This window comes from Parus major, chromosome 15 (assembly GCF_001522545.3).
Source record: "Parus major isolate Abel chromosome 15, Parus_major1.1, whole genome shotgun sequence".
Taxonomy (NCBI): Eukaryota; Metazoa; Chordata; class Aves; order Passeriformes; family Paridae; genus Parus; species Parus major.
In genome coordinates, this window is record NC_031784.1 from 1,781,093 (window position 1) to 1,799,331 (window position 18,239).

General features: G+C 49.4%; 1 protein-coding gene across 10 annotated transcripts in view; it reads left to right on the forward strand.

Moving 5' to 3' along the window:
- The first annotated feature begins 6 nt into the window (after positions 1-6).
- The window catches only part of NCOR2 (nuclear receptor corepressor 2), a 225,921-nt gene continuing 207,688 nt past the window's right edge, over positions 7-18,239 (forward strand). For all 10 annotated transcript variants that reach the window (XM_015644014.3, XM_015644018.3, XM_015644019.3 and 7 more), the window contains exon 1: positions 7-188. The gene's annotated coding sequence lies outside the window, so the exon portion shown is untranslated. The remainder of the gene's footprint in view (positions 189-18,239) is intronic.

Sequence of the window (18,239 nt, forward strand, 5' to 3'; positions counted from 1 at the left end):
GGCGGCCCGGCCCCACGGACTGACGGACGGGCGGACGGGCGGACGGCGCGGCTCGCAGCCCCATGGCTCTGGATTTATAAACACGGCGCAGATGGCGGGGCCGCGTCCCCTTGCACGGCGCTGCCCCGCCGGCCGCTGAAGCGGGAGTGGCGGCGGCGATGGGGGGCGGCAGCTGCCGGCGGGATTAGGTGAGTCGGGAGGGGGGAGCCCCGGGGGAGCCCCCGGTGCCGGCCGGGCCGGGCTGGGGGGGCCGCTCCGCTCCCCGCAGGTGGGGGAAAAGCGGCCGCGTTACGTAAAAATGAAAATGTGCCACGGGAGCTGCTCGCCGGGGAGAAACTTTCTCTCTTTTTTTTTTTTTTTTATTTATTTTTTTCTGGTTGGTTTTGCTGGTTTTGGCCTCAAGGGAACGCGCCGCGGTTTGGGAGCGCGGGGGAGCCCCGCACTTGGCGAACTGACGGGGACACCCCTCTGCGGGGTGGGGGCACCCAAGGGCCTTTTCTCACCCCTCCTCCCTCTTTTTTTTTCTCCCTTTCTTTCAATCCCGCCGTGTTTCCCGGCTCTCGCCCCCCGCTCGTTGGAGCCGGTGGGTTCGCGCTGAGCGCCGGCCGGGGCGATGAGCGAGCATCCGAGAGCGGCCCGCGGCCCCAGCCCGGGGGCACGGCCGGCTCCTGGGCATGGCCAGAGCTGCAGGGCTGCCTCCTCGGGCCGGCTGCTCTTCGCCGTGTAAATATTTACGGGAGGAAACTGAGCCGGTGTCTGCAGGCAACAAGTGCACGTTTTTCTGAACCCCAGCTGCGGTCTCTGGAGTGATCGCCTTTTTTTTTTTTTTTTTTTTTCTTTTTTTTTCTTTCTGTTGATTCTTATAATTTCCTGTTCCCTCTTCTCCCTCGGCCCTTCCTCCTGCTCCCTTGCCCTGACAATGCACAAAGAGCAGGCTGCAGTGGGTGCAGGCAGCTGCCTGCCATGTGGGCTGCTGCCAACACCACTGAAGCAGCAAAACCTGCAGGACTCGGGCTGGGGCTGCCTGGGGAGCGGGGCCGTGTTGACCCAACAAAGCCATCCCTGCTTCCAGCGCTTTGAACCCTGTGGAAGCCCAGCATGCCTGCAGGCACTGCTGCCTGCGCTGGAGGCTGCGTCTGCTCCCTGAACTTTGTGTTTTGGGTCAGCTCAAGAATGTGCGGGAGAGGACGGTGCTGCTGGAGGTGATCTGTGCAGTGGGTGTTTCCTAACCCGTTGGTTCACAGGCATTTATGGTCTGAACTCTTTCGGTGACCTCTCTCAGTATTCCCATGAGGCAAAGGTTGGCGCTCTGGATGCCTGAAAACGTCAGGGTTTTGCTGAATCTGGTATTTTGAATCAGTTTGGTGGATGTCATATTGTCCCGCTGGCATTCCTTGGTCGTGTGGGGTGAGAGTTTCTCCATTTCCTATGGGGTTTTTATCAGCAAGGTTAAGTTGAAGTTTGCCGTGCACTTTACTGGTAAAAATTTGGTACTGCTACTGCTTCATGAAGGGAGCCAGTGTGACTTGGGACAGCTGGGTGAGCATCTCCCTCTCGTCTGGACGTGGTGACAAAACTCTTCAAGGGCTCTAGTGAAGCCATGTATTCCTGGATGGTTTTAATGAAATCGTACTTAATTCTCTGAGTTTCAGTGCTGACTCGTTGGGTGACTTTGGGATTTAGCTCAAGCCTCCTGTGTGCCTGAGTCTGGCAGCTCTGTGCCTTGGGTGAGGAATTCAGTGAGCAAAGCTCGCAGTGTGCCGCAGGAGAGAAGTTTTGCGCGTGACAAATATTTTAAAACTTCAGTTGAGTAAGTTTCACTGTGAGAGAGACTCTTGCAAAACGTGTTTAGTTTATTGAAAGCAAATGCACTCAAACCTCGGTTTGTTGTTGCCAAAAGGGAAAAAGTAAAAGCTATTTTTGGTGTGAGAGAGGAGATGGGGCACGCACATGTCTGGGGCAGGAAAACACTGGTACTTTGTTCTTCTGGCTTCATGTGGGTGGTGGTTTCTGTTACTTAGCTGTGTGTTTCTGCCAAATTGCAAAACATACCTGGTTCTGAAACCCCTGCGGAGGTCAGGGCTGGCTCTGCAGAGCTGGTCCTGGGCCCGTATGGGAACGCCTCCCACGTCAGCATCTCCAGCGCTGGAGGAGCGGGTGGGTGCCGCTGCCTTCACACCTTTGAGCTCCAGGGAGGTGACTGGCATTTTTTTTTTTTGCGACAGGATCTGCACTGAAACCATAAACTTGTTTCATGCAAGCCACCAACCAGCTGCTGCTTGGCAATACCTTTCACTTGCTAATGGCTGTGGTTGGATTTGAACCAAGCTGCCTCCAGTGGAGGTTGTACTAATCCCTGGAGCCATCCTGCGCTAAATCCAAAGAGGGTTTGGTTCAGGCCGTGTTCACGTCTTGTAATTAGGAGGTGCAGTCTGGTAAAGGCAGTTTTGTTGTGATTGGCAGCGATGGTGTGCATGCAGCTGTGCTGATAGCTGCACGTGTTGAGAGCTCCCTGTCTCATCTCCACGGCAGCTCAGGACTGCGCTAGCTGGAATTGGGTCATAGGAGATATCTTCATCTTTTGTGACATGGCTGGGAATTATTCGTCCCCCTTGATGGCTCCCAGTGTTCCTCCCACTGCTGGTTCTGGTTTTTAGTGGCCTCTGCTGCAATACAGTCCTTTTTGCAATCCGGTTGTCCTGGGAGAAACCTGTTTGAAACCAACTATAATTTATGTGCCGGAGATATCGTCATCTTTATGGTCCTGTGGGAGGAAGGAAAGTTCTGATCTTGTCAGTTTCTAGATGAGTGGGTACAAAAGGAGGATTAAATCGGTAACTTTTCAGAGGTGGGTTTTGGCTGGCTGATTTGAGCAGTTGTGAAGGGGAATAGGTTGGAGAGGGCCTGTGGGGTGTGGTACTCCCCATCCCTAACCCAGTGTCTCATTCTGACCAGATCACTTCACAAGTCAGAAAGCTGAGGCTGGTGGGGTTATGTGAAGTTCAATGTGTCAGAGCAAGTCTGCTGGAGAGCTGCTGAAGAGTCTCTTTCTCCATGAGTGCTTTGCTTCTTCAGTGTGAGGGCTTGTTACTCCCAGTGGCAAAGTGCTGCTTCCCCCTGGGTTTTGTGCCTCAGAGCAGTGGTCCCCAAATGCAGACCATGGGTTTAGCTGCAGGGGTGCACAGGGATGGAAATCCAGGCCACTGTGTTCTTAAGAGAACTGTTATTTTTGTGCAGTTGCATTTGTAGGAACCGTGGCTCGCTTTAGTCTTCGCTGAGAGTTTTCAGTGGAGAGCAGGGTCAGCTCTAATGGAGCTGGAAATGAGGTATAGCAGCACCCGGTCGCCTCTCTGATTAGTGACTGAGGCTTTTGCAGCTGCTTAAGGATTTGGGCATTGTGAGGTCATGGATTCTCATCTAGGCTGCTGTGGCACAGGCTCCTGCACGGCTTTGAGGAGCCCTTGCTGTGTATCGACATAGGAAAGCAGTGGAGAATTGCTATTTATGGCTGGGCTTGTGCTGGCACACAGGTGTTGAGGTCTCTAATTTGCCCTGTAATGTCAAGGGATAGATCTTCACATTGCAGTAGAAAATGGAAATGTGTATCATTTAATGAGCACGACCAGAGCAGAGATGCTTCTCAAAAAGAAAATTGAAGAGGGAGCTGGAGCTCCAGAACAGAGGGCATGAAAATGCCTGTAAAAGTCAGAGTGAGGGATGGATCTGCCAGGAAGGGAAGGAGGACAGAAGAGCAGAAGGAAATGAGTGATTTGTCAGTTTTGGGAAGTGATCCCTGACCTGAGCATGAGGCAGTGGCGGGACTATACTGGGAATTGAGAAATCTGGGTTGCACCCCCAGTCCTGCTGCCCACCCTACTTGTCACTTCCCTTCTCGAGGCTGCCAGTTCTCCGTTCCTGCCAACCTGCCTTTGGCAGCTGGAGCCTCTCTTGGGTGTGGACTGTTCCTTACTGAAGGCAAGCAGGGTGCCCCAGGAGGAGATGATGTTTCTGGGGAGCAGACAGTGCTCACACAGTAGCAGCTCCCCTGCCATCTTCGCTGTGTGAAGCTGAGAAACGTCACCTGGCCGAGGTTGGGCAGCGAGAAGAGGCACTGATTGCTGCAGATCCCAGTCTGGCTTGGAGAGGCCCAGAGAGGAGCCCTGCCTGCAGGGGAGAGGTGACTGGCACTGGAAGAAAAGCAGTAAAGATGGAGGGAGGTGGCCATGACTGTGATTGTTACCCAGTGCCAGGGCTGGAGGGGATCTGGGGCACGGAGAGGGGACAGGCAGAGCACGGCAGTGGTTATGTGCCTGCTGGGTGCGTGCAGGATGCTGATAATGGTTAGTGCTCTCTTTAAAGCTGCGGGGCACTGAGCAAACATTAATGAATGTAAAGGATAGCAGCTCTGTCTAGTTACAGAGAAGGGAAGTTACTCCAAATTAACTTTATGATCCGTGAAACTGAAGGTTATTTAAAAAAATAATAATAATGTAAATGCTGAAGTTTTTCAGAGTCGCTGAGTACGCTGCTTGTTGTTTAATGCCTTCCATTTTTTCACTCCCAGTCTGTGTTTTTGGCTCAGGAACAAATTACAAGCAATATCAGCTTACGCTTGGATTTGAACCCGCATTGCTCTTAGTCAGCTGAAATATTTCCCCTTATCGCCGCTCCCATAATGTTTATTTTAGACCGGATAGCATCATGGCTTTTCTGCTCGCTGTAGGGAAGAAGCCGGTCTTTGAAATAGCCCAGCACCTTGGAAAGAAATGATCTCAAAGGCAGTTTGGTTGCTGAATGAGGTACAGCTTAATTTTCCACCAAGAGGTTTATGCAAGGCTGTATCCCAGAACGTTTTGCGGCATTAAAAACCCGGGAGGTGGCAGATGGATGAATTGCTGACAGATTTAAAATCGTACGACAAACATAAAGCATTCAGACGTGAGGCCAAGGCAGGAGGAAGGTTGCAAGGAGAAATGGAGGCAGAAAGGTCGAATAAGTTATTCTGGGCGGGAGAAGATGTGCAAGCAAAGGCAGGGTTCAGCCTGTGAGGGGAAGGCTTTGGAGAGGAGGGATGTGTCCAGGAACGTGTTCCCATCACAGTGCAGGGAACCCTTCGTGTCCTGCACCGCTGGTGAGAGGAGGATGATGAGGAGGAAGGGGGCCAAGCTGAGCGCTGGCAGCAGTGATGAGGCTGGGAGTGGGGTTGCCCTGGGAGGAGACAATGTGGTGGGGTCCAAGTAGTTTTCCTCCTGTGGGAAGTGATCTGAGGGAGAGTTCCAGAGGCCAGGGATGGTGTGGGTATTGTCTCTGGAGGCTGCAGGCCTGGCTGTGGCTCTCTGGGTGGGTGGTGCGTGTGTCAGGGAGGGAGGCAGAGCCGGCAGGATTTCCTCTCTGCAGCGCTGGCTCCTGGGTTAATAACTAACCAAGCAGTCTAGGTTTATTCTTTCATTGTGGAAGAGAATTATTTACATAATACCACTCCACATAATCTTTATTTAGCATTGTTTCCCTGGTGTAATGCTGGACAGAGTGGCGGTGCCTAGAAATGCAGTTTCGGCCCAAATGTGTGGGAAGTTAACTCTTCCAGTTGGGTGTGCTTCTCTCTGCCTGCTCAGGGAGCTGCCTGTAAACTGGATAAATGCTTCAGTGGTGTGACCATTTATCATGTAGTTTTTGGGACTTCTATGTCTTCTAAACTCCTTTCTGCAGGTTCTGGCTGGTGCTTTGTGCTGGTACCTGAATGTTGTGTACCAGCTGCCTGAGCAGCACGGTTTGGGTTTGTCCTGTGCATGTTAGGGCAGGAGAGTGGTTTGCAGTGTGCTCTTCCTTGTCTCTGTGTTGAAGAAGGCAGAAGGAAAGAAATGTGTCAGCCTGTGGGTGGAGGATGACAGGATTTGGGAAGGTTCCTGGTGCAGATCATCCCATCGTCTGTGATCAGTCCCTGAGGACTTGCTGTCTCCCAGGTGGGCAGGTTTCATCCTCCTCAGGGAGTGTTTAATTGCAAGGTCTGGAGGCTTAGGTGGTTGTGTAAAGAACTGGGGCCTGATTATTGCAACATGGCATGGTGAAGGACAGAGCCCTGTGCTTGGGTATCAGTGGGATGTGGTGGGAGAATTGAATCGATCAGCAGGATGACAGGCAAAGTCAGCTTTCTGAAAATCTGTCTGTGCCTCCAGCCGTGCAGTGCTGGCTGGAGAGGGTGGAGGGTGTCTTTTCCTGTAGACTGTGGGATGTGTGGGCTTCTAACAAGCTGTGGCAAACAATGGAAAGTTTGCTTTCTTCTGAAAATATTTTAAAACCTTATAAAATTACTCCAGCGGCTAAATTTTTAGAAGACCAGATCTCAGCTGCATGGTACTTGAGCACTTCACAAATAGCTCAGTCTTTGGCCTCTGCAAACTTCTCTAACCCGTACCTGCAGTGCTGCAAAGCCCTGGTTTTATCAGTGGCAGCACCTGGCTCTTGGAGCAGAAATTCTGTGGAAGTGTTTACTACCGAGGCAGCGTGATCTGCTTGGTCTGATGTTGCAAGGAGCTGGTTTTGGAAGGCTGTGAGTCTCCAGTGATGCATTACCTGATGGTGCAGGCAGAGTCTGGGCTGGATATTGGCTCGGGAAGGGCTCTCGTGTCAGCCGTGCCGGAGGGTGGTGTGGATCCTGTGGCAGTTTGGGGATATGGACATCACTCACTCAAACCTGAAACTTCCTGGAGCAAAGGTAACTTGTTAAAAAACCCTCTTTGAACCAATTACACCTGGCAGGGAGAGTTTGCATTGGATCAGTGCTGGGATGTGACTGTGGTGTTCCTGATCCACTGCTTGAAGCTCTAAAGCTGTGTCTCCTGCCTCCTCAAGCCCTTGCTGTTACCATCACACAATTTTTGACATGGTGTGGTGTGTAAACCCTGGGTGTGTATCAGAGCAGTGGTACTTGGTACCAGAACTGTGTGCTCAGGAAGTTTCTCCAGTGGTTTGGTAGAGGTGTTTTTACAACATCTGATCCTTAAATAACTACGTCCTGTCTTTGGCATAAGAGCTTCTTGCATTTAGCAAAGGCTATGACTCTTTCCTATTGGAAAAACTGCCTTGATCAAATCCTTGCTTTTCTGTGGGTACCACATCATATAATTCCATTAATAAACTTTTCAAGCTCCATCTTGAAAGCAGTTACAGCTTCTCTTTTTTTTCTTGTGTTTTTTTCCCCTTTGCTGCAGAGTTTCAAGCTCATGCCAGAGTGTCAGCTTCATTTCTAGGTCACCGGTCTGCCCTTTCATTTCCCCCTCACGCTCAAGTTGGCCGGCTTGTTTTGATTTGGTAATATGTGAGGTGGTGTCCACAGACAAAACCAGGCAGGCCAGTGAAATTCATGTTTCCCTGCAGCCTTGTTCCTGTTGTGTGTGTGAATAATAATTTCCAAATGCTAGACCAGAGGTGATTAAAAACTGTCAAAGAAATAAAATGCAGCAAAGTCTGCGTTACAGGAAATCTGTGTGTTCAGTGTTTTGGGAAAACTCTCTGAACTGGCAGTGGAAAAAAGCCTTTAGAATTCTTACTTAGGGCTTTCTAGTCTTAAATGTCGGTTCTTCTGGAGGTGCTGATGGGGCAGCCTGAGCACAGCCAGGCTCTGCAGGAGGTTGGTTGCTGCTGTCTGGGGGGGACCTGGAGTCAGTAGCTCCCTTTGTGCGCTGCTCTGTGGAGCTGTTTGGGATCCAGAGCTACACTTGAGATACTTTTTGTCTGCTGTGGGCACAGGAACCTGGGCAGCCAGCTCAGCAGCAACCTTGTGGCTGGCAGGGGGTGAGGGGGCAAAAGGCTCCTCTACAGCCCGAGTGGATGCTTGAGTGCAAATGAAGAGCTGAAAATCTGAGGAGAGCACACGGTGTTTGTTGCTTGCTCTGAGTGAGTACGAGTGCTTGTTTTCTACTGAGCTGCAAGGCAATGGGTATTCAGAGGTTTTTATGCAACTTTGGTGTTGGGACCGTAAAGCAGTTGTCATGTCATCAGTTAAGATGTGTTGAGCATCCTTATTTTTGGAGCAAATGATCCTGCTGACAGCATGTATAGGAGGTGTCAGCCAGCCCTTTTTTTTTCCTTCTTCCTCTCTATTTTTTCCTTCATTTGTAGGTTTTAGATTTGGCTTTACTTTCTGACAGGGTTGCTGCTAAAAAATTGTTGGGGTGGGGTTTTTTTTAATTTTTTCTTTCTTGTTGTTTTTTGATGTCTACGTGTCTTGAGATGCCATGATTAGAGATGCATATAAAGAGCTGCTGTGGTTTTGGTCCAGAGCACAGCCAGCTGCCAGCAGCGTTCCTGAGGGCTGTGTGGTGTTGGAGTGAGAAACACTGCAGGGTTTTGGGTTTTCTCCAGCATTATGAAACAGAAGTAAAGAGAGAAGTCAGCATGTACCTTAAGGGTTGTGTTTTTATTTTAACTCTCTCACTGTGGGGAGAGCTGAGGTTTGCATCTTCTCCACTGAGACTGGTGCTCGTGAAATCCATCGCACTTCTGTGAATGTCCTTAAACTCTGCCAACAGCAGAGAAGGCTGAGAAATGGGGAATTTGCTTTGCCCTGAGGTGGGGGAGTAGTGCTGCAGAGGCAGACACAAGCACCCTGGCTGCTCCTGTTCCCCTGCCAAAGGCGGAGTGAGTTTTGCTCTGGTTCAATCAGACAAGAGCTTTAAGCTCCATCTGCATCTTACTTTTTTTCTGCATTTTGTTCGGTTGTGCTTTTTAAACGTCTGTGGCGTTCTTCTCAGCAGGAGGTTTGTCCCCACACAATGTATTATTGTGTTTGCCTCTCTCCAGTTCCTGGTTCCATGCGGAAACACCTTGAACCTTTGGCTGAGTTGGAAGGTGGGTGCAGAGTCAGGCCCGTGGGGCTGTTCCAAGGAAGAACGAGTCCATGCACGACTGCTCAGCCTTGGCTTAGCCGGGTGCTGCTCCAGGCACTGGATGTGTTTGGCTAACGCAGGCACTCTGCACATACTTATTTTTGTTTTAGAGGCTGATCCCTAGGCTAAGAAGTAGCCAGAAATAAGTGAGTGTTCACACTTGCCTTTATGAACTTCTTGAGTATTTTGCCAATTAAATCTTGGGTGACTGAGGCTAAGATACCTATTGTAAAGGACACAGCAAGGAACGCTGCTATCCCTGCTTTTCTTCACTCATTCCAGTCCATGCAAAACTTGATAAAGGTTCCTGTGCTGTCTTGGCTATTTGCAGTTTGCTTTAGGAAGCCTCTTAACCAGCAGAAAAAAAAAGGTTTAAATAAATACAACCCTTGCAGCCTGGCCAAGTCACAATTTGCTGTGTGTTGAGGGGGCAGAACAATTGGTTACAGAAGCAAATGGTCTCCACATTCTGTGCTCCTGTCACCTGGCCATCTCCCAGTCTTCTGGTAAATGTAACAGAGAAATCTGTATCAAAATACTAATTAAGGCATGTGCAGAGAAGGGGGGAGGGAGCTAACAGCTGAACATTAACCTACTGAGAAAGGTGGAGCTCAATTGTAACTCTTGGTGGGGTTGGGGCTGTGAAACAAGGGGGATTCCTGCTCCCCTTTGGAAATACAGTTTAAGTTGCATTTCTGAAATCGGGGCCCTTTGGCAGTGGTGATGGTTGAAGGAGTTTGCTGAATGAATATCTTCACCAAGCAGTCGTGGTTTGGAAGTCAGCACAGCTTTGTATGGGTGACACAGGGACTGAAATCAGCGAAGAGTGGCTGGAGTTTACACAACCTGGTTGTGTTTCAAGCCTTTCTTTTGCAGGAGTAAATTTCACAGGACTGAAATTCCATTCTAAGGGGGAGATATTCCCCCAGACTTGTGCACAGACCTGTTTGCACCTGTGTCATGTGTCTCTCTCGAGCATGGGACACACAGGTTTGGTGACAGGTGATACAGACCCTCAGGTAGGGTTCTCTTGGTGTTCTGCAGCACTTTCAGCTCGGAGTCGAGCTCAGGCAGTGTTGTAGCCCTTCAGTCATTTCTGCCATGGTGTGGGAAGGTCTGTGCCGTTTGCTCCTTTTCTGCGAGCTGGAAATGAAGTGCTGGGTTCGGAGTGTGACTGGGAACCTCCTCGGAGCCAGGGTTTTTCACATTGTTGCTGCTTTGTGCTGGCTGCCTGCTGCAGCACCTTTGTTCTTGGAGCGTTGCTGGTGCAGCCGGGGAGACTCAAGTGCTCTGTGCTTTTGTGCCCTGGCCCTGCACACTCAGGGGGAATGGGTGAAGAGCAAAGTTGGGCAGAAGCCATCCTCTGTGCTGGGTGGCAGCTTCTGCAGGCATCAGCCCTGGCTCAGTGAGGCACCTGATGAGCAGAGAGTGAGAGGAGGGTCCTTTTCTCAGGGGAGTTAAAAACCGCCCTGCCACAGGAGCCTTGCTGAATTACAAATTGCTTTTCCTCTCCCACTCTTTTCTAAATCTGCTGCTGTGCCTGAAGTTGCAGTAGATTTTACTCGTGTGTGCTAGTGCATGGGTGAGTGTGTGCTGCAGAGTAGTTGTAAGCAACTGAGTGTTGATCATAATGTAACTAAAGCCACTTAAAATGTTTGTTTGTTTGTAATATACTGTGGTCTCTTTCCAGGCTCTGCATTTGACAGACAAGCTTCAGCTGTATTTGGCATGGTGTTTGGAGAGATGGACAGCTTTCTGTCACTTCTTTGACAGATAGGCTTTGAATTTTTAAGAGAAAACAACAGCTTTTTGATTTTTTTTTTTCTCCCCACTCAAAACCAGCCAGGTGGAGGGGTAGCTCTCACATGCATTCTGTTTATTTTTACATCTTGATGTGTCATTAACCTGGTTGAGCTCCGTTGCTATTTTTAGCAGCCTTATGGTGTATGGACAAGGTTTGTGAGCAGCCCAGCCCAGGGTGCTGGCACAGAGCCCAGGGTGGCAGGTTCCTTCCTTCCTCCTCGCCTGGCCAGGGGGCCTGGAGAGGCTGGATGAGCTCCTCGTCCCCAGTCCCACACAAGGAAATCTGTGTAAAGCATTACTCTTCAGTTCCTGTGGCCATGGCAACCGACTTGGATACATCAAACTTGACTAATTAACCTAATGGAGGGAGAGTCGTTTCCAGGCTGAGTCTTTCCCCTCGGATTTCAGAGCCGAACTTGTGTTGTGTGATCTGCCAGCAGCCTCCACAGCCAGCGCAGACTTCTTCAGAGTGCTTTCTTTAACAGGTTTCTTGCTTTTTTATTAATTTGAACTGGGGAGGATGGCTCAAATCTGTCTGATGTCTCAGGTGAGTCTCCTGCTCTACGTTCCCCTCTCTTGGTAATCTCTCGGATTCCCACGGAAGGAAGGTCCCAAACACAGAGGGGAAAAAGATTGCCCTGATTTCTTCCTTGGACTGGGTGAGGTGAGAGTAGACACTTTCCTGCATCTCTCCTGTTTCTGTACTGCAGGATCTCTGCCACCCTGACTTCCTGGTTAAAAATCTGTGAAATCCTCAGGCTTGAAACAAAACAGCACATCCTGGAAATGTCTGTGCACATCTTCAGGTTCCCTCATCTTAATGTACTAGTTCAAGGCATTGCTGCTTTGCACTGTTTCTCCTGGGTTTAATTATTATTTCAGTGATTGGAGCTGCAGACTGCAGCAGGGACTTAAGAGTTCAGCCTCAATTAAAAACCACCCTGTGCCAGGCAGATAGCAGCAGGCAGCTCTGCTATTCTCAAGTGTCTCCAGCAGTCCATCGAAACACCATGTGATCGGCTCAGTTGAGAAATCTGAGTAGGCAGAAAGCAGTTTCTGGGATAAACCTTGTGAGTGCTTCTCAAAATAGCCTGAAAGCAAGGTTTTGCTTTCTGCAGCCAGTCTTGGTACTTGAGCCTGGTCAGAATTTTTCGTGGATTACTAAATATTGCGAAGGTCTGATCTTCAAAAACCATAAGATCCTTTTTCTTTTTTTTTTTTTCTCTTCTCCTTTTTGATGCTGCTTCTGGTATGTTTAAACTTAGAGGATTTGCATTTTCATGTCTTTTTAGCCTTAATTGTAAGTATTGGGACCTTCCTTCCTTGCAGTTCCAGCTTTTTCTATTTTTCAGCAAAGCCGATGACCTCGTGTTTGACCCTTGGAAACCTCTTGGGTAGCCCAGCAAACAAATGTGGTGTGAGAAGAGCACATGATAGTAGCCTGAGCTATTACACTGGTCAGTCATTGACCAGGACTCTTGTTTTTTTTTCCTTTGAAGATCTGTTTAATCATTGGCATTGCAGCCCCTGCTGTGCCGGGCACCTGGAGGGGTTTGCTGGCCGCTCCCCGTGATGTCCGGGGTGATGAGGGAGGTGGCAGGGGGGCTTTAGAGAGCCCAGTGCTGTAATCAGGTTTTACTGGGGAGGAGATTGTCATTGATATCCCTGGGATTTGGCATCTATATAAATACACAAGCCAAGCTGTGTTTAAGAGTGTAGGTTCATGTCAGTTCATTTGTCTGGGAATGGGGCCGGGAGCATCTCGCGACCATGGTCCTTCCGTGTGATTTCTATTCCCAGTATAACCCACAATCTGATGAGGTGGGGCTTGCTCAGGGTAAATCCTGTAAGTGCTGGTGCAGCTGGAAGTGACTGCTTCAGACATGGCTGATTTCAGGACCAGTTGAGAGATGGGGATAAAAACTGAGTGGCTGAAAGTGATGGGGACTGTTTCCCATGGGTCAGGGTGCTGCATGAATGACTGAAAGCTCATGAAGCCTCTCTGAGATCTCAGAGCTGGGAGTTGTTTTTCCACCCTTATTTACTGTAATACCTCTGGGTGACACGAAGCGTTCAGGAGATGCTGCTAAACTGAATTCTACAGCTGAATTCACACTGGTGAAATGAGAATTGCTTCTTTTTGTTGGGGAAAAAATAAATCTGCTTTTATCACATCCTTGTTATCCTTACAGCTTGTGGCTTGGAAAATGAGAGAAAATTGATAGTGAGGGCTGAGTGACATGTGAAGACAGGTAAGATCCTGGCTTTCTGTGGGCCTCATTTCGTGAACTTTCTTGTCCTTTATGCGTTTGCTGATGTGTCAGTGGAACTGAATTTCATTGGCAAAAATGTGGTTTGAGTGGATATCTTAGCTTAACTCTCGATTGCCTGCCTAGGGGTGATTTTAAGCGAGGCTTCCTGCAGTATCCCTGCTCTTGCTGTGTCTTTGGCTGTTGCTCCCCTCTCCCAGACTGGCTGTCTGCACAAGGGGCTTCTCTGCAGAGAGCAGCCTGTGTTCTGTGCTCCCGTACTGTGCAGAAGCCATGAAAAATGTTGTTCAGATGACAGTGATTTGGGGTAGCTCTAGAAAATAATTTTCTGCTGGTGGATAGTACCAAACTATTTCCTTTCACCCACTCCCTCCCTTCCCCAAAACAAAAGGAGAGATGAAAGGATTCATTAGGAATTATTCACTCAGCTCTGCCGCCTGTCTGAGATCTGGCTGTCTGCGTTCATCCCCCAGCTCAGGGAAGGTCAGAGGGCATCTCCCTGGGGAGGATTTGCTGTTGACTGAATTGCACTCTGTCATTATCCTGCTGGATAACGAATGCAGTGGCCTCATTGGCACTGGCTTCAGAAAAAGCACGGTCATCTGCATGTGGCCTTGAGGCGAGAGGCGAAAACCTAAGGAGAGCAGTGTGGAAAACCTCATCTTGTGGCAAAGATACAGGACAGACCCTGGCAGTTTGGCACAATGGTTTACTTGCTGCGTGATGATGGGCAGGTCTGTGGCTGCTCTGGACTTCTGCATTATCTTATTGGAGGTGGGGGAACATGGCAGGAGGGTTTAAAGGACAAAATTCCATCTGATGAGGTGACACTAGTTAAAGCTGCTCTTGTTTCTTCAGTAGAAAATGTGGCATGCTTGCAACACAGTTTGAGATATTCTAATGAGATTTAAACAATTTTTTTCCCTCTTTGTTTTGTTTTCAAATAGGTTTCCTGAAAGAAAAACATACAAATCCCCCTGAGCTAATTGGTGTGTGATTTGAATTCAGCTGCTACCTTGGAAGAGCTTTTCCAGCAGCTGATCTGAAAACAGCCTTTCCCACAATATTGTGGGTTGTCAGTCAATGCTTAAGGATCTTGAAGTTGCTGGTGGGAAGGAGGGAGATGTGTTTTGTTTGATATGCTGCATCTTTTAGTTTGAGTGTCATAAAATACTGAGAGATGTGTGAAAGACCCTAATGGAGAGAAGCTATCAGGGGGATAAAAGTCATGGTAGCTGGAAATGTGTAAGAAACAGTTGTGGGCGCCAGAGCCCGTTGGGCTGGCTGAGGAAGCAGATAGACCTAAAGAAAATTTGCATTTTAAGCATCAATTTCAGATGTTACCCACTGCCTGGTGCCTTGATCTTCTGGCAGCCAGTGGCTTTGAAGGGTTTAATGCCGTGCCCTTGCAGCTGCACGTCGCTGAACCACGCTGGGGGTGGCCAGATGCAGCCCTGTGAAGTCAAGTATTAAGCTTCAAATGTTGGCCTTCGTTGCCTTCAGGCCAAGTCGGTTCCCTGGAAGATGCTGTGATAAAATTGCTGGCCCAGGTAATTTGTGTCCTGATGATGAGCAGCAGAGAGGAGGGCAAGAGTTTGTGTGCCTGCTTATTGCTGTCATCTGTCTTGCAATGAGATATTTATGAAATGGCCTTTTGTGTTGCAGTGCGGGGTGTGTGAGTGCATATTTAAGTGGTTAGTAAATATAGGCAGTTGCTAGATTGGATCAAATCATCCTCTTAACAAATATAGACAGTGATGTTTCTCATCTGGGTGTTTTGACAGTAAAGTACAGGAGGAGGTGGTCTTAGTGAGTTTAACATCTTGTACTTGAAGCAGGGCAGTAATTGCTTAAAATCACTGTAATTCTGCTGCCAGCAGTAAAGGATATAAAATTATCCTGTACTGTAATAAACATACAAAAAATAAATAATAAACATAAAAAAAAAATACAGCTGCCTGGAAATGTCTTGTTGCTCTAATCCAGGACAAAGTGTGTGTGACTGGTTGGGAATCAGTTTAATTTCTTCTGGGGTCTCACCCTCTGGATTACTATTGCTGCAAGAAATCCTCCTTGGAAGGCAATCATCTCCAGGCTGGTGCTCAGCTGAGCGATGCATGACCAAGTAGTAGCTTGTAGCATTTATGAACTAGGGCAGAAGTAGATCCCTTATTCAGACAGAGCTGTATAAGCCTCCAGTGCTCTATACTAGGCCCCAAATTTGCCTATGTTATAAATAAGTCTGTGGCTGTGTGCTTGTGTGTTTCTTTTTTTAAGCTGAAGGCAACCCCTTAAGCTCTTTTCTGCAGGTCTGTTCAAGCTGGGGCATGGGGAATTCCTAAGAGGATTATCATGGTTTACTTGATACAGAACTTGAACTTGAGCAATGGCTTATCTTATCAGCGATAAAAGACATGGAAATGAAGTTTACGTAACCAAAGAGGCCTTGAACTGTGGCTTTTTTTTTTTTTTTCCCCTTTTCTGGAAACTGGAATGACAGATCTCCCAAGTTCTCTGCTCACAACTGCAGCGTTTGTTATCTGGTGTGTACTGTCTGCTAACCACTGGCATTTATTTCCAGTGCTGTGTTTGGAGCTGTCCTCTGAAAAAAAGAAAAGGGGTTGAGGTAGAGGCTCAGCAAGAGGAGTGGTGGGCATTTTCTGCTTTTGCAGGAAAGCTTGGTGTCCTTGCTGGAGAGACTGGTGCCACATGGCTTGGTTGCAAGCTCCTGTGTTACACTGAGCTCAGCAGGGGATTTGAAGAGCAGCAGAGAGCAGATCCACTTCACCAGTGGGCTGTGAGCACAGGGCTGGAAAGGCTCAGAGGTTGTGAGTAAACTTCATCCTGAGAACCAGAAAATGCCTGGGAATAGATGAAGATGATGAGATATCTGTTCCCACTGAAAAAAGTAAATGAGTGGGGAGGGCCAGGATAATCTCTCTGATGGCAGCTAGAAAATGAGTGCAGACAAATGTGTACTGCTGTGCTCTGGCTCTGCTGATGGATCCCTCTGGCACAGCGTGGATGCAGTGCCCAGCCCTCTGCAAGGGTGAGGGAGGCAGAGTAGTGTCCCAGCTGCTGCTGCTGGAGGAGGAGAGCGGCCTGAGCATCACAGCCCTGGTGTGGCCCAGCTCTGATCCCTCTGTGTGGTTTGTTCTGGGCTGAGTGAGCAGCTGTGTGCCCAGCAGGGCTGCGGGGCAGGACAGGCTGTGCCACCTGCTCACCTGCCTGGGGCTGGCTCCTCATCAGCCTCTGCCACCTCCCCTCTGCAGGGTCACACACAGCGCTCAGCAAGCAGCTCTGTCACCAGCATCAGGAAGAAGAGGGGAGCCTTTCCACCCTGCCACATTCCACTGGGTTTGCCTGCCCTGGTGTCCTACACCTGCTTTGTCTGTGCTGTGTGGGAGGAATTTTATTTTTTGAGCTCTTGCTGTCACAGATTGTGACAATGCCACAGAGGTCTGGGCCGCGCCGTGCTTCCCACAGAAGGACTCAGCAGACAGTCGAAGGCTGGCAAGCTGACAGCACTTATTAGAGGTAACCTTCAGGAAATGCCACACACAGCCCTCGCTGAGCTTTCTGGCTCCAGGCACATACAGTATTTACACCACGCTTCTTGAGTTTCCCTGCAGGCTCTCAGCTCGCAGCTGCCTTTCTGTACTCTGCCACCTGCCCTGTGTCCTCATGCTCCAGTGCCTGGGGTGGGTTCTGGCTGCTGGGCTCCTCTGGCTGCAGCCCACCCTGCTGGGGGGCTGGGGACGTGTCCTGGGGCACCAGCTCTTCCTCTGGCCTCCTAAAAGGTGCTTGTCATAATCCAGTTCTGGAGCCTGGGGTAAAGCCAGCACCAAGTTTGCATACTTGTGTGTGCAGGGAATGAGCTGTTAAGAAGCACAGCACTTGCACAGCAGCTCTTTGTTAAAATGCAGGAGAATTACATGGGATCAGCTCTTTTGACTGAGCAGGTGACTTGCTTGAGTGGCTGTGTGTGGAGTTAAAAGCCAAACCCTAAGCACTAAGGTTTGAAACATTTTTCTCAGGTTGTCTTGATGGTGTTTTTTCATCCTACGTGGGGTGGGAGGAAGGAAATGTGATACTATCTGGTTCTAGTAAATGACAGTGGTGAACAATACTTTGTGGTGCCAGAGCCTGGACTGGGTAGGTGTGGGGAGGCAGTGTTGTACACCCCATTGGGACATTTGCCCCAAAAGCAGGTCAGGTATTTTCTCAGCTTCCTGGCTGAGAGTTTGGGGAATGTATATATGAAGGGTGGGCTTACATGATGTGCTCAAGCCTCGCCTTGCTCTGCTCCCCCCAGAGATGGATCTTCTACAGACCAAGAAGTGACTTTTTTCCAGCAGCAGGTGGCTGGAGTTTGATCCACCCACTCTCATCCTGCTGCTTGCAGTGTGCACAAGTTGTTTGATGCTCTTCTCCCTTCAGTGAGGCATCAGCTGTGATCCTTCACGAGTGGATCTGCTGTATGGAAAGCAGAAGGCTGCTGTCCTGCTGGGTGTTAGCCTGTTTGGGGAGATGGGAACTCCCTGGTGCTTTGCCCTGGTGGTGTTGTCCTCTGGGATACTCCAAAGCCTATTTTGGAACATGCTGCTACCTTGTGAGAACTGTCAGAGGGAAACCCGTGGAGTGGCATTAAAATCCCACTTTATTATTGTTAATTTCCCATAATACTTGGGCTTGGAGCTTGGCCTTGCTCAGTGGGGAAGAGCGGGGCAGACTGCCTCAAGCTGAGGTCCCTTGGCTGTGTCAGCTCTGAATCCTCTGCTCCTCTGGTGTGGATTTAATTTCCACGGTGCTGCAAATGCTTCCCCAGTGCCCAGCTATCAATTGAAAAGCAGTGGGGGGGTCTGCAGGGGGGTGGTGATGGTGGGGAATGACTTGTGGTCTCCATGGCAACCTACAGACGATAAATGGATCAATGTGCTGTTCTGCACCATCTGAAACTCAAGCGGCACTGGCTAAATCTGGGGGCTGCCTTTGCCTGCCAGCTCCTGCTGTGGGGTCATTAGTGTGAGACAGCTCAGCACGAAAGCCTTCCCATCAGCGTGCCTCCAGCATCTTGCTGGGTTTGCCACAGAGTGTTCAGGGTTTGTGCTGGAAACCCACGCTTGGATCACACCTGGCACACTTGGGGGTTTGGGTGTTCAGAGCTGCACCGCTGCCTTGGGCTTAGGTGCTGTCATGGGCAACTGGCCAGGCATCCAAGTCCCTGGGTTTGGAAAGGGTAAAGACAAATGGCTGGTTTCCCTTCCAGCACTTTTTA